Source organism: Sceloporus occidentalis, unplaced genomic scaffold (assembly GCF_023333645.1).
Source record: "Sceloporus occidentalis isolate IW3139 unplaced genomic scaffold, rSceOcc1.0.p SCAF_1, whole genome shotgun sequence".
In the NCBI taxonomy this organism is placed as follows: Eukaryota; Metazoa; Chordata; class Lepidosauria; order Squamata; family Phrynosomatidae; genus Sceloporus; species Sceloporus occidentalis.
The window spans coordinates 307,820,030-307,845,729 of NW_028316981.1; the positions used below are offsets into that span (position 1 = coordinate 307,820,030).

At 44.9% G+C, this 25,700-nt stretch overlaps 1 protein-coding gene across 1 annotated transcript in view; it reads left to right on the top strand.

The window, feature by feature from the left end:
- The first annotated feature begins 7,111 nt into the window (after window positions 1–7,111).
- Window positions 7,112–25,700, top strand: part of SKOR2 (SKI family transcriptional corepressor 2) — a 99,201-nt gene continuing 80,612 nt past the window's right edge. The window contains exon 1 of the mRNA XM_089513523.1: window positions 7,112–7,262. The gene's annotated coding sequence lies outside the window, so the exon portion shown is untranslated. The remainder of the gene's footprint in view (window positions 7,263–25,700) is intronic.

Below are 25,700 nucleotides of genomic sequence, written 5' to 3' on the forward strand. Positions count from 1 at the left end.
TTTCATAGAAGCCTTGGTGGTGCAGTGGTTAAATGCCAGTACTTCAATCACCAATAGCAGTAGCAAGTACATTGCTATACTGCTTACCGATGTACTTCATGGTTTACGAAGTGTAAACTAATTGCCTCCAACAAGTTGGGTACTCATTTTAGCGACCTATGGAAGGATGCCAGGCTGAGCTGTCACAGAGGCCTGACTGATATTAAATTCACAAAATTGTGGTCTGTCAGTGAGTAGCTGCAGTACAGGCATTTAACCACTGCATCACCAGGGCTCCGTAGCCACAAGGTTGTGAGTTCAATCATAGGACTCTAAGGTTGACTCAGCCTTCCGTCCTTTTGTAGATGAGTACAATGAGTACCTAGCTTGTTGGGGGCAATTGGCTTACAGATTGTAAATCACTTCTGGAGTGCTAGTTCACCTATAAGCAGTATAGAAATATACATGCTATTGCTGTTGCTAGTTTGAAGTTTAAGGAATTATCCAAGGTGCTGAACCTATTCTGGGGGGAAGGTTCAGCATGTTGAAGAGATTAAAATCCTACAGAAATTGAACTCTGTCCCCATCGAAGATCATTATCAGTAGGTTCTTTACAGCTGTTACATGTCCTTGTGAACAGAGAGATTATGATGAAGAACATTTGGGACCACTGAAGAGGAGGAGGAAGAGGAAGAAGAGGGATGAAAATCCATGGAAATCAAGCTGGAAACAACATTTGAGCCCACTATCAAAACAATGAATGTGGAATTTTCCTGTTCAGAGCTGAAAACAATCACTTGCCTGCCAGTTTGGTGAGGGTGAAATTGGTTCCTTATTCCCAGTGGCAAGAATTACATCAACTTCATCGTTGTAGTCATCATTGTCATCATCATCATCATTAAAATATTTATACCCTGCCTGGATCAAAAATCTCAAAACAGTTTACAGACAGCATTATTATTATTATTATTATTATTATTATTATTATTATTATTAGCTTTATTTATAAAGTGCCATAAATGTACACAATTAAAGCAAGCTGAACACTTTAAAAGTATAGAAAAAAATTAAATAAGTTAAATGCACGTTAAACAGCAATCAGAAATTTTGAACAGATTTTAAACTTTTTAAAACTATGTGCTACCATATTTGGAAAGAATTCTTGAGGCCTAAAGGTTTTGAACAGCCAAGTTTTAACTTGGCATCTCAACGACATGAGTGTTGGTACCAGTTGGACCTTTAGGAGGAGGGCACTCCACAGTTGAAATGCCATGGCAAAGAAGGCCCTCTCCCAGATCCCAAAACGATGTATTGATCTCACTTTGGGGACACTGCCCTCCACTTTACCAAGCATTACTGTAACTTCTGGTGAGCCCTAACTGCTCATAATATGGCCAAAGTATGGGTCTCAGTTCAGTCAACTTGGCTTCTAGGGAGAATTCAGTCTTTTGATCTTTAACTTGGTCAAAGACTGTAAATAAAATTGACTGACTGACTGACTGATTTGCTCTTGGTCCCATTTACTTGTCTTTTTAGCAGCCCATGGTATGCTCAGAACTCCTCTCCAGCACCATGAGCCTACTTTCTTCCTATCTGATTTTTTCACTCTCTAGCTTTCACAACTGTACATAGTAATGGGAAATACCATTGGATGGACCATCCTAATATTCAGTGATATATCTTTACATTTCACGATCTCATCCAGTTCCTTCATTGCTGCCCTGCCAAACCCTAGTGTCCTTCTGACTTCTTGACTTCTGTCTCATAGAATCATAGATTCATAGAGTTGGAAGAGATAGCCAAGGTAGGAAAAATCTTGAACCATTTCACCATCTACTTTAAAGTTATGTGAATCATCTGTTACGTCAATATATCTATTACATAATTAGTAAGGAGCTGTATCAAAACTGTGCTGTTGTGTGCCGACAGTAGCAAATGCAGAACTGCGCCATGACTTAAAAGATTTTGTCCACTAGAAGGCATCCATTTATCCAGGAGGTTTGGATGTGCCCTCTTCTGCAATATTAACCACATTTGCTAGTCAGCTAGTCAGCTGAACACAGCGCAATATGTGCATTGTCCAAATATCGGTGCAGATAAGCACTCAGTTTAAAGATAATGATGCGGTATTAAAATTACATGTGTCAAATAGCTCCATGCATAATGCAGGCACATGATTTCACATGGTTAGGAAGTCTCTTGAGTGTCTAAGCCATGGGTTTTCTTGCAGAAGAGAAAATCATTCAAAGATAGGTGGAATAAGAGGCAGGGATAGGGGTGACCAGTGGGAACTGCAACAAAATGTTGCAGTGCAGAGTGTTTTAGTTCAGGGCTTAGCCGTGTCAGTCCTCCACTCACTGATTTTCTGTCTGTTTCCTCCAGCAGTCCCACATCACTGGACCTTTATAAAGGGAAGCATGGGAGAAATTCCCCCAGGGCTCATGTATGAGGAAGGTTCAGAGAGGAGGTTCACACTGGTATAGCTGCATTATTGACATGATTGCCAACCCATTTATTTCAGAATCTGACTAACCTGAGTTCCATACATGTAATGGAGAGGGGGAAACCACAAAACAAACTCCATTGGTTTGAAGTGGATCCTTTTGTATGAGCAAGATTGCTGCAGCCACAGACAAGGCTAATGATAGCAATCCAGACTAACCATACTCAGATTTTGCTTTGGATGAACCCAAGGAAGCATAGAATCATAGAGTTGGAAGAGACTTCAAAGGTCATCCAATCCAGCCCCCTGCCATGCAGGAACTCACAATCCAAGCACTCCCAACCAATGGCCATCCAGCCTCTCTTAAAAACTTCAGAAGAAGGAGACTCCAAGGGAGTGTGTTCCACTGTCAAACAGCTCTTACTGTCAGGGGATTCTTCCTCATGTTTAGGTGGAATCTCTTTACCTGTAGAATAAATCATTGCTCTGGGTCTGATTCCCTGGAGCAGCAGAAAACAGCTTGCTCCATCTTCAGCATGACATCCTTTCAAATGTTTAAGCAGGGCTATCCTGTCACCTCTTATCCTTCTCTTCCCCAGGTTGAACATACCCAATTCCTTATGTCACTCCTTATAGGGCATGGTTTCCAGACCTTTCACCAGTTTGGTCACCCATGAAAGCTACTGGGTGACTTTGGGCAAACCATACACTCAGCCTCAGGGGAAAGCAATGGCAAACCTTCTCTGAACAAATCTTGCCAAGAAAAAACCCATGATAGGTTCACCTTAGGGTCGCCATAAGTCAGAAACAACTTGAAGGCACACAACAACAAGAGTCAGTGTGGTGTAGTGAGCATTGGATTAGGGACAGTGTGAGACCAGGGTTCAAATCCTGACTTAGCCTTGGAAACCCCCTGGGTGACCTTGGGCAAGTTGCACTCGCTCGGTCATAAAGGATGGCAATGACAAACTCCCTCTGAAGAAACCTGCCAAGAAAACTCCATGATAGTGTCTCCATAAGTGGGAAGCAATGTGAAGACACACAGTAACAACAACAGTTGCAAGATTCTTCTCTTCTTCCTCTTTTTCTTCTTCTTCTTCTTCTGTCTTCCTCCTTCCCTTCTTCTTCTTCTTCTTCCCCTCCTCTTCCTCCTCCTTCTTTCTCCACCTCTTTTCCCTCTTCTTCTTCATCCTCTTCTTCTTCTTTCTCCTCCTCCTTCCCTTCTTCTTCTTCCTCCTCCTCTTCTTCCTCTTCTCTTCCTCCTTTTTCTTCTTCCACCTATTCCCCCTCTTCTTCTTCCTCTTCTTCTTCTGTCTTCCTCCTTCCCTTCTTCTTCTTCTTCTTCCCCTCCTCTTCCTTCTTCTTCTTCATCCACCTCTTTTCACTCTTTCTCTTCTTCATCATCCTCTTCTTTTTCTTTCTCCTCCTCCTTCCCTTCTTTCTCCTCCTCCTCTTCTTCTTCCTCTTCCCCTCCTCTTCCTCTTTCTTCCTCCTCCACCTCTTTTCCCTCTTCTTCTTCTTCCTCTTTTTCTTCAGTCTTCCTCCTCCTCCTTCTTCCCTTCCTCCTCTTCTGCTTCTTCCACTTCCTCTTCTTCTTCCTCTTTCTCCTCCTCCTCCTCCTTTTGCCTCCTGGCGATCCCTGCCATTCCCCTGGGTCTGTGGTTAATGCAACTTCCCCAATCTGCGCCTCCTCCCTTTGCAGCCAGCTAAGGGCTGTTCTCTTAATGAATTACTAATGAGTTAAAATTGGACAGCAGGCTTAATTAAAGCGTAGAGGCAATGTGTTTACCACATTGTAATTGAACTCATTAGGGCTAGGAGGGCTGGTGTGTTTTCTGATTCCATTTTTTTCCTCCTCTGTTTTTCTTTCCCTCTTCCCTCCTTACTCGCCTTCTGTGGTTTCGGGGGGGGGGGGGGGGGGGAGGCGGGGCAAATCGCCTATGGCTGCATCCACATTGCAGAAATAATTGGGTTTGACTCTGCTTCAATCTGCCAAGGCTCAGTGCTGGGGCATTCTGGGAATTATAGTATGTTGTGGCTTTGTCTAATTATTCTATTCGATTAGGTTTTCTTGGCAGGTTTCTTCAGAAGAGGGTTGCCATGGCTTTCTCCTGAGGCTGAGAGAGTGTGACTTGCCCAAGGGCACCCAGTGGAAACATGGACCAAAAGGGTGAGGCAGAATGTAGAACTAGAATATGACTCTTTGGGGTCTACGATTCCTTCTAGAATCCCCCCAGAAACTACAAGACCAGTGCTACCTGGAGGATTATGAGAGTTGTAATCCAAAAAAAACCCAAAAAAACATTCCTCTCTAAAGCTAAACCCTCCTGAAATAATCTGGGGAAATTAGACCCTCCAAAATCTGGTGTAGTTGAATCTCCCCAGGAATTAACAAGCAGAAGCCTACTCAAATTGACCACTCTGCAAATATCAGCCATTAATCCCACTGGGTGACCTTGAACAAGTCACACTCTCTCAGCCTCATGGGAAGGCCATGCCAAACCTCCTCTGAACAAATCTTGCCAAGAAAGCCCCATGATAGGGTTGCCATAAGTAGCAGCCAGGGTTAGGTCACAGTGCTTCTCAATTATTTTCTGTCATGCCCCCCCTAGGAAGAAGAAAACATTTCGCCCCCCCCCCCCCCGCACGACTGTAAATAGTATCATTTGTCTATAAAATTATTATAAGTACACCTCTGCATAACAGAGCCTCGCGCCCCCCTTTACGGAGCCTTGCGCCCCCCCTGGCCTGGGGGGCCCGCCCCACTATTTGAGAAGTACTGGGTTAGGACGAGCATCCTCACCCTTAGGATGGCTCAGTTAGGAAGCAGCTAGGGTTAGGGTGGGATTGATTATGGTTAGGATGGCTTGAGTGGACAGTTGCTAGGGTTAGGATAGGCTTGATCACTTAGGATGATTCAGATAGGGTTAGGATGAGCTTGGTGAAGGTTAGGATGGCTTGGTTAGAATTCAGCTAGAGTTAGGATGAGTTTGACCAAGGTTAGGATGACTTGGTTAGGATTCAGCTAGGGTTAGGATGGGCTTGGTCAAGGTTAGTTAGGATGGCTTGGTTTGGATTCAGCTAGAGTTAGGATGGTCTTGGTCACACACAGGATGGCTTGGTTAGGATTCAGCTAGGGTTAGGATGGACTTGGTCGGGGATAGGATGGCTTGGTTAGGATTCAGCTAGGGTTAGGATGAGCTTGGTGAAGATTAGGATGACATGGTCAGGATTCAGTTAGGCTAAGGATGGACTTGGCCAGGAATAGGCTTGGTCAAGATTCAGTTAAGCTGGGCTTGGTCAGGGATAGGATGGCTTGATCAGGATTCAGCTAGGGTTAGGATAAGCTTGGTGAAGGTTAGGATGACTTGGTTAGGATTAAGCTAGAGTTAGGATTGACTTGGTCATGCATAGGATGACTTGGTCAGGATTCAGCTAGGGTTAGGATGAGCTTAGTCAAGGTTAGGATGGCTGGATTAGGATTGAGCTAGGCTAAAGATGGGTTTGCTCAGAGATAGCTTGGTCAAGGTTAGGGTGGCTTGGGTTAGGATTCAGCTAGGGTTAGGATAGTCTTGATCATGGTTAGGATGGGTTCGATAGGGAGCAAGTAGGATTAGGATGGACTTGATCAGAGACAGGATGACCTGGTCAGAATGCAGCTAGGGTTAGGATGGTCTTGGCCATGGTTAAGATGGCTTGGTTAGGATGCAGCTAAAGTTAGGATGGGCTTGAACTCACACAGGATGGCTTGGTCAGGATTCATCTAGAATTAGGATGGACCCGGTCATGCCTTGGATGGCTTGTTTCGGATTCAGCTAGAGTTAGGATTGGCTTGGTTAAGAAGGAGTTAGGGTTAGGATGGGCTTGGTTAGTATTAGGATGGCTTGGTTAGGAGTCAGCTAGAGTTAGGATGGGATTGGTTAAGAAGGAGCTAGGGTTAGAATGGGCTTAGTCACCTAGGATGGCTTGGTTAGGAAGCCAGGATTGGGATGGGCTTGGTTAGGGATAGGATGCCTTGTTTGGGCTTGAGCTAGGGTTTGGGTGGGACTGATCACTTGAGATGCCTTGGTTAGGAACCCACTAGGGTTAGGATGGGCTTCTCCCTAAGGCTGTCATTCTAAAGCGAGGCAAAAGGCTTCGATTTCGAGGGGGTTTGCTGAGAATCGTACCGACACACACACACACACACACACAACGGGGAGTTTCTAGAGCCCCGTTGAAGTCGTTGTTGTTGCTGTCGTGTGCCTTGAAGCCGTTCCTGACTTATGGCGAACTTTTCCTGGGGGCTTTGTCTTGGCCAGATTGGTTCCGAGGAGGTGTGCCATGGCCATCTTTCTGAGGCTGAGAGAGTGTGATTTGCCCAGGGTCGCCCCTTGGCTTTCCGCTGCCGAGCCAGGATTGGAACCCAGGTCTCCAGAGTCCTAGTGGAAGGCTGGGCCTCTCTGCTAGGCTGGGATGTTCTCCCCCGGCTTCCCAGCCCCCTTGGAGTCCTAAAGGGGGTGGAGGAGGAAAGGAAGGGGAGGGAGGGAGGGAAGGAAGGAAGGAAGGAAGGAAGGAAGGAAGGAAGGAAGGAAGGGGCTGGCTGGCTGGCTGGCTGGGATGGCTCTCTGCTTGGCTGGGTCTTTCCAGTCGGAGCAGAGCCCCGCAGAAGGCGATCGCCCTCCTGGCCCCCTCCCTCCTCCAGCCCCCTAAAAGGAGGAGGGCGAGAGAGCCCAGGCCAAGCCCCTGGAGCCTCCGAGGGGATCGTAGCCCCCTGGACCCCCAAACTCCGATGGGTCAGGGCTGGGAGCAGGCGCCTCGCCCGGCAGCATCGCGGAGATGAAGCTCTGGGGCTGAGTAGGTAAGAAGCCCCCGGCCAGGATGCCCCGAAAGCGGAGTCACTCCGGAGGGAGCAGAGAAAGAGGGACTGCTTGGGGCAGCTCTGGGAAGGGACCCCGACTCAAAGCGGACCAAGAGGAGGTCGGTTGGGCAAGGGTCTTGGCTCCCCTCTTCTCTTCTCTTCTCTTCTTTTCTCTTTGGAAGGTCTGAGTTAAGATGGTCTTAAAAGGCTGAGTTAGGATAGTCTTGACTCCCTTATTTTATTTTATTTGGAAGGGATGGTTAGGATGGTCTTAAGTTAGGATGGTCTTGACCCCTTGGTTTTATTTTATGTTATGTTATTTTATTTGGAAAGGATGAGTTAGGATGGTCTGTACTCCCTTCTTTTATTTTATTTCGTTTGGAAGGGCTAAGTTAGGATGGTCTTGACTCCCTTTTTATTCTATTTATTTGGGAGGGCTGAGTTAGGAGGGTCTGGACTCCCTTCTTTTCTTTTAGTTTAATTTTTATTTGGAAGGGCTGAGCTGAGGGAGCCTTGAGTCCCTTCTTTTATTTTATTGAGAAGGGCTGAATTAGGCTGGTCTCGATTCCCTTTATAGGTCTGGACTCCCTCGTTTCACTTCATTTCATTTCATTTGGAAGGGCTGAGTTGGGAGTGGAGGGTCTTGATTCCCTTTTCTTTTTCTGTTTTAATTTTCTGTTTCTCCTCCCTGCCTCCGTCTTAGTCCCAGGAGCTCTCTATTTGTTCTGCTTTTGTGGTGTGTTTTTCTTTTCTTTTCTTTTCTTTCCCCTCCTCTCTTCTTCCTTTCGCCCCGCGACCCGCTATTGTTTTCTATTCCTCCCTCCCTCTTTCTTTCTTTCTTTCTTTCTTTCTTCCCTTCCTCCCATCCTTTTCCTTTCCTCTCTCCTTCTCCTCCGTCCGCACTAACCACTGGGCTCGCCCACCCGCCGACCCGCGATCCTTTCCTTTGCCGAGGGGGGATCTACTTGATTAAGGCAATCCATCTTTGATTACAGGACGCCGGGTGTCGCTTTGGCAATTAACATTTTAAAAGGACCCGCTTTCGCGCTGATGCAGCGCAGAGGTTTCCTAAAAAATACACACACCAGCCTTGGAAAAAGACATTTTCCCCCAATCTGCAACAAATGGAGAGTTGTGTGGTTGTGGTTGTGGTTGTGAGTGGATCGCTTTCAGTTTGGAAAGGTGTCGGAAAGGAAACGGGTTTGGATCCCCTCCGGTTATGCAGAGTTTGGTAGCTTTTTCATCATCTTTCTTTCTTTCTTTTTTCTCTTTCTCTTTCTCTCTTTCTCTTTCTTTCTTCCTTCCTTTCATTTTCTTTCCTTCTTAGGATTTACATCCCTCCTTTCGCCTCCTTTTAATACTTTTTCCCCATTCATCCCTAAATCATCATCATCAGCTAAATAAAGCTGAGCCGAAAAATTTGCTTTTATAATTCTGTGGCAAGAAATTATATATATATATATGAATGAATAAATGCGGTGTTTAGAAAATTTAAGTTATTTTTTTTAATCTTAAAATTTGAAATTAAAATTACCTGGCCTGATCATGAAGGGGTTGTTTTCTCAAGGTGGGGATCTTTCGTTGCGATTTCCCCAAATGTCGGGAAGTCGGCCGCATCCTTTGCGGCATCCGGTTAAAATGTTAAAATCGGAAGGTTTGCAATCTGCAAATAAAACAAAATAACAAAGGAACCGGAGCGGAGAGGGAACCCAGGGTTCAGACGTGTCTGGCGGTGACACGCGTTGACCCTGATTCCCCGCCGCTTGGGGACCCGGCAGTGTTTACTCAGCGGAGAGGAGATACACTCTGCATATGCCCAGAGGCGCTCTTTTTTGTTATTCTTGTCGCAATGCAAGACAAGTCCCAGCCGCGGCCCTGGGAAGTTGTAAGGAGACAAGAGAGCACCATGATTTCTCCTTATCTAATATTCCTCTCTTTCTGTGAGCTCTGCTTCCAATCTCTTTTTCGGAAGAAATCCCCTTAAAAGGGGGGGGGGGGGGGGCTAAAAAATTAAAAACCACAGCTCCTCTTTGCTGCTTTGCTCCTCAAGAAAGTAGCCAAAAAAACACCTTAAAAGCGACCCGATCCCAGCTGATCAGACAGAGGTCGCCTTGGTTTTCCTCCGAGGCTGAGAGAGTGTGACTCGGCCCAAGGTCAGCCAAAGGGTTTCCATATCCGATATCCCGGATTTGAACCCCGATCCTGTCAGCCGGCGTGGTTTGAGCCTTGGACTGTGGCTCTGGATGAAGTCCCGAGGGATGTAGGGATGTTCTTGGGTAAGTCACGCTCTCTCAGCCTCAGAGGATGGCGGGGCAAACCCCCTCGGAAGAAGCTTGCCAAGAAAAAATAGGGTCGCCATAAGGCACCCGACAACCCTAAAAGGCCCCAGATCCTGTCTGGTGTTGGCAGCTAAGCAGGGTCAGCCCTGGTTAGCAATTGGATGGGAGACCGCCGACCAATACCAGGTGTTGTCGACTCTGTTTCAAAGGAAGGAGCTGGCCAACAACTCCTCTGAGCCTTCCTCGCCTGAGAAAACCTATGAAACCCATAAAGACTAGCCTAGAAAAAAGAACAGACACGTGTCTGGAGAGTTGTCCTTTCAGCACCATGAGAGTCAGGCTCCAAAGGGCTTGGAGACTGGAGCCAACATGGCAAGGATCGGGGCATCCCTGGCACATAACAACAACAACAACAACAACAACAACAACAACTTATATTCTGCCTTTTCCTAGATCAGCCCTGGAAGGGAAAAAATGTCCCTTAGGTACCTAGGAAGGTTGGATGGAGCTTATTTCTCTGCAGGGAAAAACTATGCCAGAGCAGTTAAGAAAAGTTGTTATTATTATTAATTTTCCAGAGTTTCCGGGATTTATAATTATTAAGAACTGGACTAAACCTAATAAGATCCTGTCCAGATGCAGACTGGTCTCACTTATGGCACCGAAGATCATGCCATTCATATGAAAATGGCCCAATCGTCTGTGCCACAAATGAGAGCAATCTGTATCTGCACAAATGCTGACCCATTGGCCAGAGAGAGAGAGAGAGAGAGAGAGAGACCATTGGTGCCAGTGCTCCCAAGCATCTCTAAACCTGATCTACTAACTAAAGGATACGGTCCTCCATTAAAACCTATTAGTTGGGCTGAACTGTGCAATGACCTCTGGCTCCTAAAGACATTTAGGGCAGGAGACCCTTCCTCTCTCCTCTGAGGAGGTTTTGCTATGCTTAGGATCGCTGGGGAAAGTAAATGATAAACCATATAGTGCCAATCCCTTAAAAAAAAACCCACAGAAAGGATCCCTCATAGATCGCCCCGATCCACAGCCCCTTTTGATACTGCAATGCCATTTTAATGGTCACTTTTGTAAGTGTTTAATTGCACTGTGGGGTTTATTATTATTATTGTACTATTATTATACAGTATTAATTGCACTGTGGGTTTTTTTGTAGACTGTAAGCCACTTTGGGTCCCAGTCTTGGGAGGGAAGTGGGATAGAAATAATAATAATAATAATAATAATAATAATAATAATAATAATATTTCAGGATACCCAGAATTTATAATTATTATTACTACTACTTTTTAAAGTTTGTAATTGTACTGTGTTTTTTAGACTGTCAGCTACTTTGGGTCCCAGTCTTGGGAGAAAAGTGGGATATAAATTATTATTATTGTTGTTGTTGTTGTTGTTGTTCAGGATATCCAACATTTATTATTATTATTATTGTCACTTTTATAAGTTTGTAATTGTACTTGTCTTCAGGTCACAACTCAGAAAGGCGAGATACAAATAAATACAATAATAATAATAACTTTTGTAAGTTTGTATTTGTACTGTTTTTTTAGACTGTAAGCCGCTTTGGGTCCCAACTTTGGGAGAAAAGCGAGACACTAATAGTAGTAGTAGTAGTAGTAGTAGTGATATCTAGTCCTAGTTTGCTCTAACCGAGGCCTGTCTTCAACGCTGGGGTCTTCTTTCCAATGAAAATAGTCTGATTTCTCTCCTATACGTACCTTCCTCATGTATACCTTTCTCTCCTATGCCTTCTTCATTTCATTCATTTATATTTCGTTCATTTATATGAATGAAGCCTGGGGAAGCTTAGCTGAGACCATCCAGGAAAACAATAAATATAAATAGCAAGCTTTAAAACTCCGTTTTAGGCTTTTCTATTTGATTCTCTAGTCTAGATCATTTTACAAGGCCATGGATGTGCAACACATATATCTAAAATCTTGGCCTGAATCGGAGGAATTACTCTCAGAGAGAGAGAGAGAGAGAGAGAGTAGATATATAAAGTGTGTACATACATACATACATACATACATAAAGTTGCCTTCACTTCTGCTTCTCTGGCCCGAAACTCAATATTGAAAGGAGCTTTAAAGAGCCGGATTTGAAAATGGAAAAGGACAGAGGAGAGACGGATTTTCCATGGAGTAACCTGAAATCTGACAGCCCAGGTAGGAAATGTAAACCAGGAGTAAGGCAAAGGGACATTTAGACAGAGCCAGGGACCAAGATGCTTTGGGTTTTTGCTTTTTTGTTTTTAGAAGGGGGGGGGGGATGTTAAATGTCAAACTGTTACTTGATGGAATGGTTTAAGTCGGAGTTTGAAGCCCGGCTTCACACTAAAAGTACATGCACACTAGAGAAATAATCCGGTTTGATACCGCTTTGACTGCCATGGCTCCAAACTGGGGAATTCTGGGAATTGCAGTTTCTGGAGGCACCAGAGCTCAAAAAATAAATGAATGAATGAACACGCAGCTTTAAAAACCTGGAAACGTCCAGGTAAAAATGAAGAACATCCCATTTCAAACCCCCTTAAAAAGAGGCTGCGATCCCAAAGGTTTTGGGGCGCAGCCCCCCCCCCCCCCCAATCTTAAGACTCTTCTAGCGGATGTCTCTTCTTTGGAAAGACTCTTTGCCTCTTCCGTCTGCCAAAGGGGTCTTGCAGCGCCTTGGAGGCGGACTGCAAGAAAAGACGTTGGCAGCGTGGGCTTTCCGAGGCTGAAACCTGCTTCCTCAGAAATTGAAGCTCAGGCGGCCAACATCTTTCTTGCAGGTAGTCGCAAAGGTGCTGCAAGATCCCTTGGCAGACTCCTTTTGCAATACATACTAGATCCCTTTGGCATACTTATTTTGCAGTACATACAAGATCCCTTGGAAGACTCATTTTGCAATACACACAATACCCCTTGGCAGACGCGTTTTGCATCCAGGATCCCTTGGCAAACTAATTTTGAAAGACACACAAAGATCCCTTGGCAGACTCGTTTTGCAATGCATAGTGGGCTCTATGGCACATTCATTTTGCAATACGCACGAGATCCTTTTGCGTATTCCTTTTGCAATACGTGCGAGATTTCTTGGCAGACTCATTTTTGCAATACATGCAAGATCTTTTTGCATACTGATTTTCCAGACTTAACAAGGCTATACTTTTGCAGCCTTTTCCTCATCTTGGTCTTGTTAAAAAAAACAACCCGAAAACACACACCGAGCCAGTTACTCTTCAGTTGCAGAGGATAGCCGTCTTCGCGGCAGGAAGATGCGATTTCAAAAGGAAAACCCTCCAAAAACTACTTTCACCCGCAATCCTAAAGAGATCCCTCTCCGTTTGCTCTGCAAATGTTTGTCTTTTTCTCTAAATCTCCTTTGGAGTTGAGATTATCCTGACTCCAAGCCTCTTGAACGCTGGAGCTGAAGCAGCTTCTAATTAGCGGAGGTTAATTAGCCATCCAGTGAAAGCCGGGATCCATAAACCAATTAAGCCGACGCAGCTGAACTCCAACACCTATTGCCCCCCTTTCATTTCTGCGGAAATCTTTTTGGACAAATAATAATAATAATAAATTAATAATTATATATATAATTAGGTCAACAGCCAACGATTCCGCAGCCTCTTTGCTTTGCAAAGAAAACCCGACTAGTTACTCCCAGGTGTTGCAGAGATAAGTCTAGTTTTAAGGGAAATTGGCAAAATAAGATGGCAATGAAAAGATCTAGGGAGTTTAACACACACACTTACACACGCACACAATTATTGTAGCCCGCCTTGAATCCCATTGTGGGAGAAAGGCGGCGTATAAATCTTTGAAACCAATGAATGAACCATCGAAAAGGAGTAGCCTTGGAAAGGAAAGAGGCCGATTCAGAAGCCGATGAAGGCTGCAGAGCTGCGTATTTGTTTGTTTGTGTTTTTGTGTCAGTGTGGACTAGATTTTGGGATGGCCCTAAGCAAGTCACACTCTCTCAGCCTCAGGGGAAGGCAATGGCAAATCCCTCTGAACAAACCTTACCGAGAAAACCCCCCAAAATAGCCCCCCCCCTTAAAATCTCCATCGAGTCGGAAATGGCTCGAAGACCCACAACGACGCTCTTTTTCTAGGGCTTTTTTTCCCTCCAAGATTTTAAAAAGGAAGCGCGGGGAGGAACATTGAGGTCCAAAACACACTGCAGAAATAACCCAGTTTCAGACCGCTTTAACTGCCCCTGGCTCAAATGCTAGGGAATCCTGGGATCAATAGTTTTTTGTGAGACATTGAGCCTTCTCTGTCAGAGAGAGAGCTCTGGTGCCACGATAAACTACAATTCCCCAGGATTTCCCTAGCACTGAGCCCCAGGGCAGTTAAAAGCGGTCTCAAACTGGGTTATTTCTGCAGTGTGCTTTGGACCTGAGACATTTTAAAAAGTGACATTTCTCGAATCGAATTTCCTGAAGCAGATCGCAATTCTTCAGCCCCAAAAAGGTTGTCGCTGGCGACAAGTGATGCCGAAATACATCCCTTGTCCAAAATAACCCTCTTAAAAAACGTCCCTTTTATTAGGAAGTGTCTCCCAAGGCACTTCAGTTTCTGAATTCTTAGCCGAAATTCGCTTTTGATCCCAATTAGAGGAGAGCCATTGAGTCAATGAGGTTTACCTAAGTGTTGATCCACCATTCAAATAGTTGACCTATATGCCACAGGATCCCAGATATCCTTTTGAATCTCCTTTTCCCCTTCAAAATCAGGTTTACAGGGTCACTTTTTAGGTGCCGCAAATAATAATAATAATAATAATAATTATTATTATTATTATTATTATTATTATTATTATTATTATTATTATTATTATTCCAGTCTTGAGCCCTGGCAGTGAAAGCGGTGTCGCATGGGATGATCCCTGCAGTGCGGATGCAGACATAATAGAGAGGGGAGTTGAGTTGGCGGTTTTTGCCTGCTCTAGTGCCAAAACACACTGCAGAAATAATCCAGTTTGAGACCGCTTTAACTGCCCTAACTCAATACTTGGGGATTCTGGGAAGTGTAGTTTTGGGAGACATTGAGCCTTCTCTGTCAGAGAGAGCTCTGGTACCAGGATAAACTACATTTCCCAGGGTTTCCCTAGCAGTGAGCCAGGGCAGTCAAATCGGTGTCAAACTGGATTATTTCCGCAGTGTGTTTTGGAGTCCCTAGTTAGTTTATGCCAAGGAAAGGCACCGAAGTGACTGCAAACGTTTGATCAATAATGAACGAATCTCCTGCAACTAAAAAAAGGCGACCCTCATGGGCTGAATTCAAGTTCTTGTAGTTCTCTGTTCCTCTGCGGAATCCTTAATCCTTGAAAGAAGAGGGTTTTTTAAAACGTTGGAGGTTTGTGCTTTCACCCTAAAGGCACCAGACGCCCTCTGAGCTTGGACGCTAAGCAGGGTCAGCCCTGGTTGGTACTTGGATGGGAGACCGACAAGTAGGCTCTGCTTCAGAGGAAGGAACTGGCCAAACCAAACCTCTGAGGATCCGTTGCCTAAGAAACCCTGCGAAAATCACCATAAGTCGGTACTTGAAGGCACACATATAAACACAATTACACACACACACACACACACACACACACACAGAAAAGAAGGTAAAGCCTAGGAAACCTGGAGAAACCTCCATAGGGAAGCGTTCCAGGAGAGCTGTTAGGCACCCTTACATCAGTTTCATAAGGTTTTCTTAGCCAAGAAGTACTCAAAAGTGGGTTTTGCTAGTTCCTTCCTCTGAGAAACATAACCTACAACAGTCTGGTTCTTGGCGGCGGTCTACCATCTATGTCCTAACCAGGGATGGCCCTGCTTAGCAGCCAAGATCAGCCCAGATCTGATGCCTTTCAGGTATTTCGCGCCTCCATGTCCAAATACTGCCTGTCACATCCCTAACATTTCCCTTTGGTTCGGCAGTATTTGTCTAGATGCGACTTCCAATCTTTTGGTTCCAATCTTTGGGCTGCGTCTGCGCTGCGGAAATAATCCGCTTTGATACCACTTTAGGGAATTCTGGAAATTGGGGTTCGTTGTGGCGCCAGAGCCGAGCTCTGCCAGTTCCATAGCCTTATGCCAGGGCAGTTAAAGTGGTGTCAATCCGGGTTTTTCCTCCTGCAGTGCGGACGCAGCCTATATTAGCGCGCCATCAAATCGCGCTTGGCTTTCTTTGCAGAGGAAGCCTCTGGTCCGAGGAATGTACTCATTAAACGTAGAGGAAGAGAGTAAGTAAGTAAGAAGGTTAGAAAGCCATGTATGTGAAAGCATAGGCTGCGAATTGGTTTAACAATAATAATAACTTTAAATTAAATTAAAAATTAATTGACGGTCGTTTGGTTTTTGACCAAAACCTCTGGAGAGGTGTCTTTGGAAGGACAGAAATTCAAAGGAACTTGAACTGTAACGAACTAGAGTTACTTCTCCATCGTTGAGGCCAGCGCAAGGAAATCCAAACACGATTTTTATAATCCATTTTTTAAGAACTTGAATCCTTTCACAATAGCTGCAGAACTCTGCCATTACGAAAGATGACGGCTGGTGTCACTCTCCATGCTCCAAGACACACTGCAGAAATAATCCAGTTTGAGCCGCTTTAACTGCCCTGGCTCAATGCTAGGGGATTCTGGGAACTGTCGTGTTTGTGAGACATGGAGCCTTCTCTGTCAGGGAGCTCTGGTGCCACCATAAACTACAGTTCCTAGCATTCCCTTGCATTGAGCCAGGGCAGTTAGTTAAAGCGGTCTTAAACTGGATTATTTCTGCAGTGCGTTTGTGGCCCATGTTTCATATACGCAGACTTCCTATCAACTGATACCTGTGTCTGTTCTCTGCCCCCCCCACTAAAAAAAGCTTACACTTTCAGTAGGTGATCAAGCTCTTAAAAATCCCCCAAATCCCAAAAATGAAGGCAGAGCAAATCTTGGCACAGATGGAGAGAGCGGATCAGGGTCCTCTTGTTAGGACCATGGAGAAGAAAACCCTGGGAGTAGATTAGGAGAGAGGGGAGATGTAGGACTTCTGACGGCCTGGATCTATTGGTTTGTCCTGACTGTTGTTGTTGCTGCTGCTGCTGTTGTGTGCTTTCAAGTCTTATGCCTGGGATGGGATGTGTTCAAGGACAGTGTGTGTGTGTGTTGTGTGCCTTCAAATCGTTTCTGATTCTTAAGGGTTTTCTTGTTAAGGTTTGTTCAGAGGAGGTTTGCCATGGCCTTCCCCTGAGGCTGAGAGAGTGTGACTTGCCCAGGGTCACCCAGTGGGTTTTATGGCAGAGCTGGGATTTGAACTCTGGTCTCCAGAGTCCCAGCCCAACCCTCAAACCACTACCCCAGGCTGGCTCTCTCGTATTAGTAGTATCTGACTAGTACTAGAGCCGTTAAATTATGAAATGGCGAATCAACACATCATTTCGGTGTAATGGGTCTCCCTTAGCTGGGTATAACTTTAGGAGCCAGATTGGGGCAGTGGTCCAAGGCTCGGCCATGGAAATCCCTTGGTTGACTTTAGGCAAGTCACACTCTCTCAGCCTCAGAGGATGGCAATGGCAAACTCCATCTGAAGAAAATTGCCATGAAAACCCCAGGATCGGGTCGCCATAAATCTGACTCAAAACCTGAAGGCACCGAACAACCGCAGCAACAAAGAAAGGTATCTGTGTTTTGTGGATTTTTGGAGGCTAGGATCGGGGCCAGTATTTGACGGCCGTTCTTCTTTCCCTTCCTGCTTTTCATTTCATTTATTTATTTCATTTTTTTTTCATGCCGCCTTTCTCCCCCACCCCCCCCCCCCAAAAAAAAGTGACCCGAGGCGGCTCACAAGATAAGAAAAAATACCTTAAAAACAATTAAAATAAATACAATTAAAATAATATCTTTCAAACGATATAAAACGAAGATTAAAAACATGCAAAAGTTTGAAACACAGGTCCCATATAAAAACCCACCTTTTCATGTTTTTTTTTTAATTAAAACAAAGCCTGACCGGATAAAAATGGTTTTTATGTCCCACCTGTTTAAACTCTCCAGTCCTTGATTTTTCTCCCCCTTTAAAAACAAATACATTAGACTTCATTTATCACCAAACAGACCTCTCTCTGTCAAAGGAGAGTGTAAAAAAGGAGGAATTAAACCGATCCCTCTCTTTGGCGAATCCCGAAGCATCATTAACACCCCGCTTTAAGTGAATGTTAACAGTAAATAAAGCATCCTCTTGATTGTAGTCGTTGGAACAAAGCAACCATAAACCAGTAGGTGGTCATCAGGCAAGATGGATGCACTCGGGGGGGGGGGGTTTCCAACGAGCAAGGGTTTCTTTTCCCCCGACAAAGAGTAGCCTGTGTGTAGCTTTCCCCTGCAAGCTTCAATAGGTCTACTCGGGTGTCAGGTTTGCAGGGCATCCCATAGGCTTCACTTAGGAAAGTGGGTTGTGGGTTATTGGCTACCTCCAATTCCTAATCACTTCGTTTTCTTTCCCGACAGATAGTAAGTAGCCTGTGTGTAGCTTTGCCCTGCAATCCTCAGTAAGTCTACTCGGGTGCCAACCTTGGAGGACATCCTATGGGCTTTACTCAGGAAAATGAGCATTGGGTTGTGGGTTCTCGGCTACCTTCAATTCCTATAGTCACTTCGTTTCTTTCTTTCCGGACAGATAGTAGCCTGTGTGTAGCTTTGCCTTGCAAGCCTGAATAGGTCTACTCGGGTGTCAGCCTTGTAGGGCATCCCATGGGTTTCACTTAGGAAACTGGGTTGTGGATTCTGGGCTACCTCCAATTCCTATAATCATTTTATTTATTTATTTCCCAACAGATAGTAGCCTGTGTGTAGCTTTGCCCTGCAAGCTTGAGTAGGTCTACTTGGGTGTCAGCTTTGCAGGGCATCCTATAGGCTTCACTCAGGAAAGTGGGTTGTGGATTCTGGGCTACCTGTAAGTCCTATCGTCGCTTCGTTTCCCGACAGATAGTAGGCTATGTGTAGCTTTGCCCTGCAAGCCTCAATAGGTCTACTCAGATGTCGGATTTGCAAGGCATCCCATAGGCTTCACTCAAGAAAGTGAGCATTGGGTTGTGCCTTCTGGGCTACCTCCAGTTCCTATAGTCGCTTTGCAATACTCAGGCTGCATCCGCACTGCAGAAATAATCCAGATTGACACTCCTTTAACTGCCATGGCTCAATACTAGGGAATCCTAAAAATGGTAGTTTGTTGTAGCACCACAGCTCTTGGGCAGAGAAGGATAAACGCCTCCCAAACTACAAATCCCAGGAATTCCAGAGCAATGAGCCATGACAGTTAAAGTGGTGTTAAACTGGATTATTTCTGCAGTGTGGAGGCATCCCTCAGAGGTGCTTTGGTCAGTTCCTTCCTCTGGCTGCAAGGTAAAATCTTGCTCCCTTGAGTAAAAACGGATGTGCAGGATTGTAACCATAGCAGGGAATAATTCATTACATTACTATAAGAGTTCATTTCTTTTGAGTAAACTCACTGGGAATTTCCCTTCCTTTGCCAGCAAACTCTTTCACTTCAGAAGGAGGAGAAACACCATCCAAGGTGTGTTTACCAGAGAGTAAGCACCAACTGAGTGGCCCTAAATCCAACTACTGTTCTCATCTAGATTAAACCTAAATCAGCCCTTAGGCAAATGCTGTGGCTTCAATGGGTCTCCTGCAGCCAGGACTGGAGGCAACTGAGTTTAGGGAGTGCCTAGTGGTTTGAGTGTTGGGCTACAACTCCAGACACCATGCTTTGACTCCCAGCTCAACCATGAAGCCCACTTTCTTTCTGTACTCAACTATGTTTATGATACTGAATTCAAACACAAAATCCACCAAACAGTGATGCCTTTATTGCAAGCTTGTGAAGCTTCACGGGCTTCTTCATCAGGCAAGGAGTTACAAAGCAAAATGGAAAACAAAAGGAAGATGTTAGACATAGGCCTGCATTTTGCTGTTACTCTTCTCAGTTCAGATGGTATGGAGAGGTATCTGTTGCAGGCTGGCATCTCCTCTTTCTGGCTGACTGGGAAATTCTCAAAATCCAAGGAAGTTTAACATTTCTCTGAAGATGCCAGCCAAAGAGGCTGGAGAAACGTCAGGAATAAACTCTTCTAGGACATGGCCACATAGGCTGAAAAACCCACAAAGGACTATGAAGTCTAACATCCATTTGCAGCACAGAGAAGACATTTCTTTTGGGATCCACTATGCCTTGTGAAGCTACAGCTCCTTTGTTAGGTGGAGGGCACTGGATTTCTGAGGAAGCCTTCATGTTTTTGCATCAATTTTTTTTTTTTAGGTGGCGTAGAGGTAAAAGGGATCCCTACTGAAAGGAGGGTGGCCACCTCTTTCTAAGAAGCTCCCCTTGTCTTTAATCAGATCCAGGTGCAGATCAGTGGCGTCACTAGGGAGGTGGGGGGGTACAGACCACACCAAGTGACACCAATGCTCCTCAAACTGTGAGCATATGCTGTTGTCATTTAAAGGTATGATGTTAATTTTGCTAGTTGTTTGTGTCACCACTATTACCATGACCTTCAGTGACAGTTGGGAATTACGATTTAGGAGTAACGTTAGTACCAAAAAACCATTACTAAGGATTCTGCATGGTGTAAAATGGGAGGAGGTCAATAGGGGAGTGACACCGCGGAGTAACTGCACTGGGTGACACTAACCCTAATGAAGCCACTGGTTCAAAAACCACTACATTGCACTGGCTCCGAATGCTTAGCTTTTAAACTTAGTTTCTGTGTTCAACTATGTAGAGAGATCTTGTAGGACCTTTGAGACTAACTGAACGAAAGAAGTGGCCAGCATGAGCTTTCCTAGACTTCACTCCACTTCCTCAGATGCATTTGGAAGTAGACTTAATTCTATAAAAGCTCATGCTGCCCACTTCTTCCTTCCAGTGAGTCTCAAAGGTGCTCCAAGATCTCTCTGCATGCTGACTCTACAGACTAACATGGCTATACCTTTGTATTCAGCTATGTTTGTGATACTGAGATTTGGGTTGCCACTTCTTCTTTCTGAGAAGCTCCCCTTATCTTTTATCAGATCCTTGGAAGGGAGGTTCAAAACCATCATCACACTGGCTCTCTTGCCTTTTGGCCTTGCTGCCCCCAAACACACTGCAGCAATAATCCAGTTTGAGACTGTTTTAACTGCCTTGGCTCAATGCCAGGAGATTTGGGGGAAAGTAGTTTAGTGAGGCATTTAGCCTTCTCTGCCAGAGAGCTTTGGTGCCACAATACACTACAGTTCCCAGGATTCCCTAGCACTGACCCAGGGCAGTGAAAGCAGCCTCAAACTGGATTGTTTCTGCTGTGTGTTTGGGACCTGAATGCCCCCCCCCCAGGTGTAGTGGTTTGAGCCTTGGACAACAAGGTTCTGGAGACCAGGGTTCGAATTCTGGCTGGGTCCTGGAACCCCCCCCCCCGTGACCCTGGGTGAGTCACGCTCTCTCAGCCTCAGAGGATGGCAATGGCAAAAAAAGTCCTCTGAAGGAACCTGCCAAGAAAAACCCATGATAGGTTGGCCTTAGGGTGGCTATATAAGTCGGGAAAGCCTTGAAGGCACACATGCAATGCAATCCCCACACATACATACACACAGAGAGTCGTTTAGTAAAGAGGAAGAAAAGCAGGGAAGCCGACCTCCAAAGCAGAGGAGGGCAATGGCTTTTGTTGCTCTAAGAGGGAGAGAAAGAGAGGCTGAGGGACCCCAGGTGTTCCTAAGCAGCCCCCATTATCCTCTCCATGGCTCTGCTGGGCTGACTAGCCTTGCAGAAAAGAGGGCCCTTAGGTAAGGAAGGCTTTGGGTCATGGCAAGGGAGGGGGGCCGTGTGTATGTGTGTGTGTGTGTCTTTGTGTGTGTTGTGTGCCTTCAAGTCGTTTCCGACTGATGGCGGCCCTAAGGCCACGCTCTCATGGGGCTTTCTTGGCAAGCTTTGTTCTCCAGAGGTTTGCCCTTGCCTTCCCCTGAGGCTGAGAGAGTGTGACTTGCCCAAGGCTATCCAGTGGATTTCATGGCCAGTGGGTTTTAGGGTTGCCCTAAGTCAGAAATGACTTGAAAGCACACGACGACGACAACGACGACAACAACACAACTATTTGAAAGAGTGGGACCAAGCAACACCAAAGAAGGGAAGGGAAGGGAAGGGAAGGGAAGGAAGGAAGGAAGGAAGGAAGGAAGGAAGGAAGGAAGGAACTCGGCCATTTTTGGTTATTGTGATTACTTTGTTTTTTGATCTGTTTTTAACTGACTAATTTTAATTGTACTATGTTTAATTCTTTTTTAAGCGGGGGATACGGGGATATTATATATACAATGTATTGTGTATTGGAGGGACTTTTAGATGTAAGTTGATTGTTTGACCACAGAAAAGCGGGATATAAATAAAGTTTTTATTAATTATTATAGGAAGGAAGGCTGGCTGCCTTACTTTCTCAGAAGAGGTATTTCTGATTAAACGCTGAATTTTGTTCTGCGCTGCCCAGGACACCTGAGAGGACTGTTTTACAGAATAGTCTCTCTGTGTGTGTTTGTGTGTTGTGTGCCTTCAAGTCGTTTCCGACAATGGCGGCCAGAAAGCGACCCTCTCATAGGGTTTTCTTGGCAAGATTGCCATCATCTGAGGCTGAGAGAGTGTGACTGAGCAGCGAACCGAAACACACACACACTCACAAACATACACACACAAAAGGGAAACAGCGTAGAGTTAACCTCAAATACCGACTCAGCGCCTTTGAATATCAGTGTCTCTTGGGGAGGTAAAAATGTAATTTACCTTGGAAACAGCACTTCTTTCTTTCTTCATTATTAATCATCAATCATCATCATCAATCATATTGATTATTAATCACTATTAATCATCAATCATCCTATTATTATTATTACTATTGTTGTTATTGTGTTGTGTGCCTTCAAGTCGTTTCCGACTTATTGCGACTCGAAGACAAGAGTATTCCTGGGGTTTTCCTCTTAAGATTTGTTCAGAGGAGGTTTGCCATGGCCTTCCCTTGAGGCTGAGAGAGTGTGACTTCTTGCCCAAGGCTACCCAGTGGGTTTCCTGGTCGTCGGAATTCAAACCTTGGTCTCCAGAATCTCAGTCCAACACTCAAACCACTACACCACACTGTCTCTATCATCATCATCATCATCATCATCATCATCAAATGATGATGAGCCTCCAGGAACTGAAGCCCAGTGCCTTGCTTTTCTTGCGCCAGCCCAATGCCTTTTTGCAGATCGTTTCTGTCTTCTCGCTTTCTCGTTCCCTTCTCGTTGCTCGTTTGCAGTTTTTGGGATCTCTGGAAGAGAGGAGGAGGAGGGAGAGAAAGAAAGGAAGGAAGGGGGGGAAGAAAGGAAGAGAGCCTGAAGTGAAGGGATCTAATTGAACAGCCAGCGTCTCCAGATGGGACCCTTCTCTGCGTCTCTCTTCTCTCTCTCTCTCTTCTCTCTCCAAAGAGTCCCTGCCTTCTTTCAAATTCAAATGACAACTATCGGAATTAGGCTTCTCTCCCTGTGTAAAACTAACGCTATCAGGCCTCACATATATATTAAAACAGGAGGAGGAAAGGTGGGGAGACACTTTGCTTCTCTCCAACCCATAAAGCCTAATTTTAATACCATTTTCAGCTTTGGAAATCGTCCCTTTTCCACAACCCAGTTCGGTGGAAAGGATTTGGTTTCTCTGTTTTAATACTGTAATCATTTAATCCCATTTTAATAGCCACTTTTGTAAGTGTTTAATTGTACTGGGGTTTTAGGCTGTAAGCTGCTTTGGGTCTCAATCTTGGGAAGAAACGGGATACAGATGATGATGATGATGATGATGATGATGATGATGATGATGATGATACAAGTCCAGACTCTGGAGCCACTCTCTTCAAGGTAAAAAGGCCACGACCCAAATAAAACACTTTGAGGCACTTTCTTGCCTGAGCCAGATAATATATATTGAATTTAAAAGTGCATTAACTTGGGATAAATTCTGCCCTACAGTTTTGTCCCCATTTCCCCCGCCTCTTTTTGACCCTTTCTTTGTTTTATTGGTTGTTGTTGTGTGCCTTCCAATTTATGAAGACCCTAAGGTCATAGGTTTTCTGGGCCAGATCCATTCAGAAGGGGTTTGCTTTTGCCTCCTCCTGAGGCTGAGAGAGTGTGACTTGAGCAGGGATTAAAAACAGCAGCAACAACAACAACAAAACAGATTTGTTATTATTGTGTGCCTTCAAGTAGTTTCTGACTTAGTGTGAGCCTCTGGCAAATCCAGGGCTGGCTCTAGGCATTTGGCCAGCCTAGGCGAGAAATATTTTGGCACCCCTTGTCTTCACCCCTTGATTTCTGCTGTTTCGTTTGTTAAAGCTAAACGTGACATAAAACTTAGGTTCTAATCTCTCGTCATAGTATTGCGAATTAGTCAAAAAGCCAATTAGGTTTTTACAGGTTAAAGACTTTTTTTATTGCTTTGACATTTGGAATGGAGTTTCAATTAAAAAAACACAGAATCACAGGAAAATAGTGTTTTTAATGCCGCCCCTAAATTTTGCCGCCCCAGGAGGCTGCCTCATTCGCCTATATGGATGAGCCGGCCCTGGGCAAACCTATCTTGGCAATTTGCCTTTGGGGGGAGTTACCATTACCTTCCTCTGAGGTTGAGAGAGTGTGACTTGCCCAAGGTCACCCAGGGGGTTTGTATGGTGGAGCAGGGATTCAAACCCTGGTCTCCAGACACCTACACTGGACAATTTTCAAATACTGACAATTAAAATGGTGTTAAAATTAGACTTTATGAGTTGGGGAGGGGAGCAAGATGTCTCCCCACATTTCCTCCTCTTCTGTTAAAAAAACTGATGCCATTTTAACTGCCGTGGCTCAATCCTACAGAATCCTGGGATTTGTAGTTTCCCATTAATGGAGGGTCTGGGTAAGTGGGAGGAGACTTGTTTCCCCATCCAACCAACATATCCCCCAGACACAGAAGGTGTTGGGATTTTTCTTTCTTGAGTTTTGAAAGCAGGAGGGATTGTTTAATCTCAGCAGCAGAGCAAACACAGCAGAATAGAGGGGAGCGGGGGGGGGACCTAGGCCCACTTATCGCCCAGCCCATGTGTCCCCCAAGTGAAAACAGAGTCTTTCATTAGAGTGAAATAAAACAAGTTTACTTACAAAAACATGTGTATGAAGCTATATGCAGATCTAACTTCATGTTGCAAAGAAGACGAGGTAGAAAAGTGGACTGCATGCTTCTTCAGAAAGTTTCCTTTAGCATGCAAGGGATGGCATGCTTCTGGCAATTCTCTCAAGGGATAAAAGATGAAGTGTGCTCTTAGTAAATAGGAAATGTAAGTAAGCAATAAAACTACCATAGACATGCGTTTACATTCCTGGAAGGTCTCAGCATGCAAAGTTGCTAGATATCCCAACAGAAGGAAGAGCCTTCCTACCAGTGCACCAAGTGGCACCCCTTTCTGAAGTGTCGCCTGGTGTGGTCTGCACCCCTTGCATTCCGCAAATGATGCCCCTGATGCTTATTTCTTCCCATTCAAATGAAAAAGAAGTTGGAAGGCTTCTTCTGTGGTGGTAGTTATTGTTGTTAAGTGTCCTCAAATCAACCTCAACTCAGACTAATGGCGACTCTGTGGACGAGACATCTCCAAGACTCCTGTCTCCTACTGCTCTGCTTGAGTCTTGCAGACTTATGCCTGTGGCCTCCTTAGCTGAATCTATCCATCGGGTGTATGGCCTTCCTCTCTTTCTGCTTCCCTCCACCTTTCCCAGCATTATTGTTTTTTTCTATGAGCCATGCCTTCTCATGATGTGGCCAAAGTATGACAGGGAATTACAGGTGTGACCCTTCTTATGTGATGCATGCCTGCAGCTATTTTTTTACTTCTCATAGGCAAAGGATTACAGATATAGGCTGAGACCCAACCTCATGCTTGCATAGTATCTACATTGATGCAGTTAAGCAGTGGGTACTCAACAGAACCCTTCTGTTGAATACCAACACTGCACAACCAATTGCATATCTGCCAGTGTCCCTGTCTATTGTGACATTTTGCAATGCACATTAGCTGTTTCCTCAAATCCAAGGGAATCAAATGGGACCTTGAGAGTACAGACAAATGGTTATGGACCATCTAAGAATGAACACCTC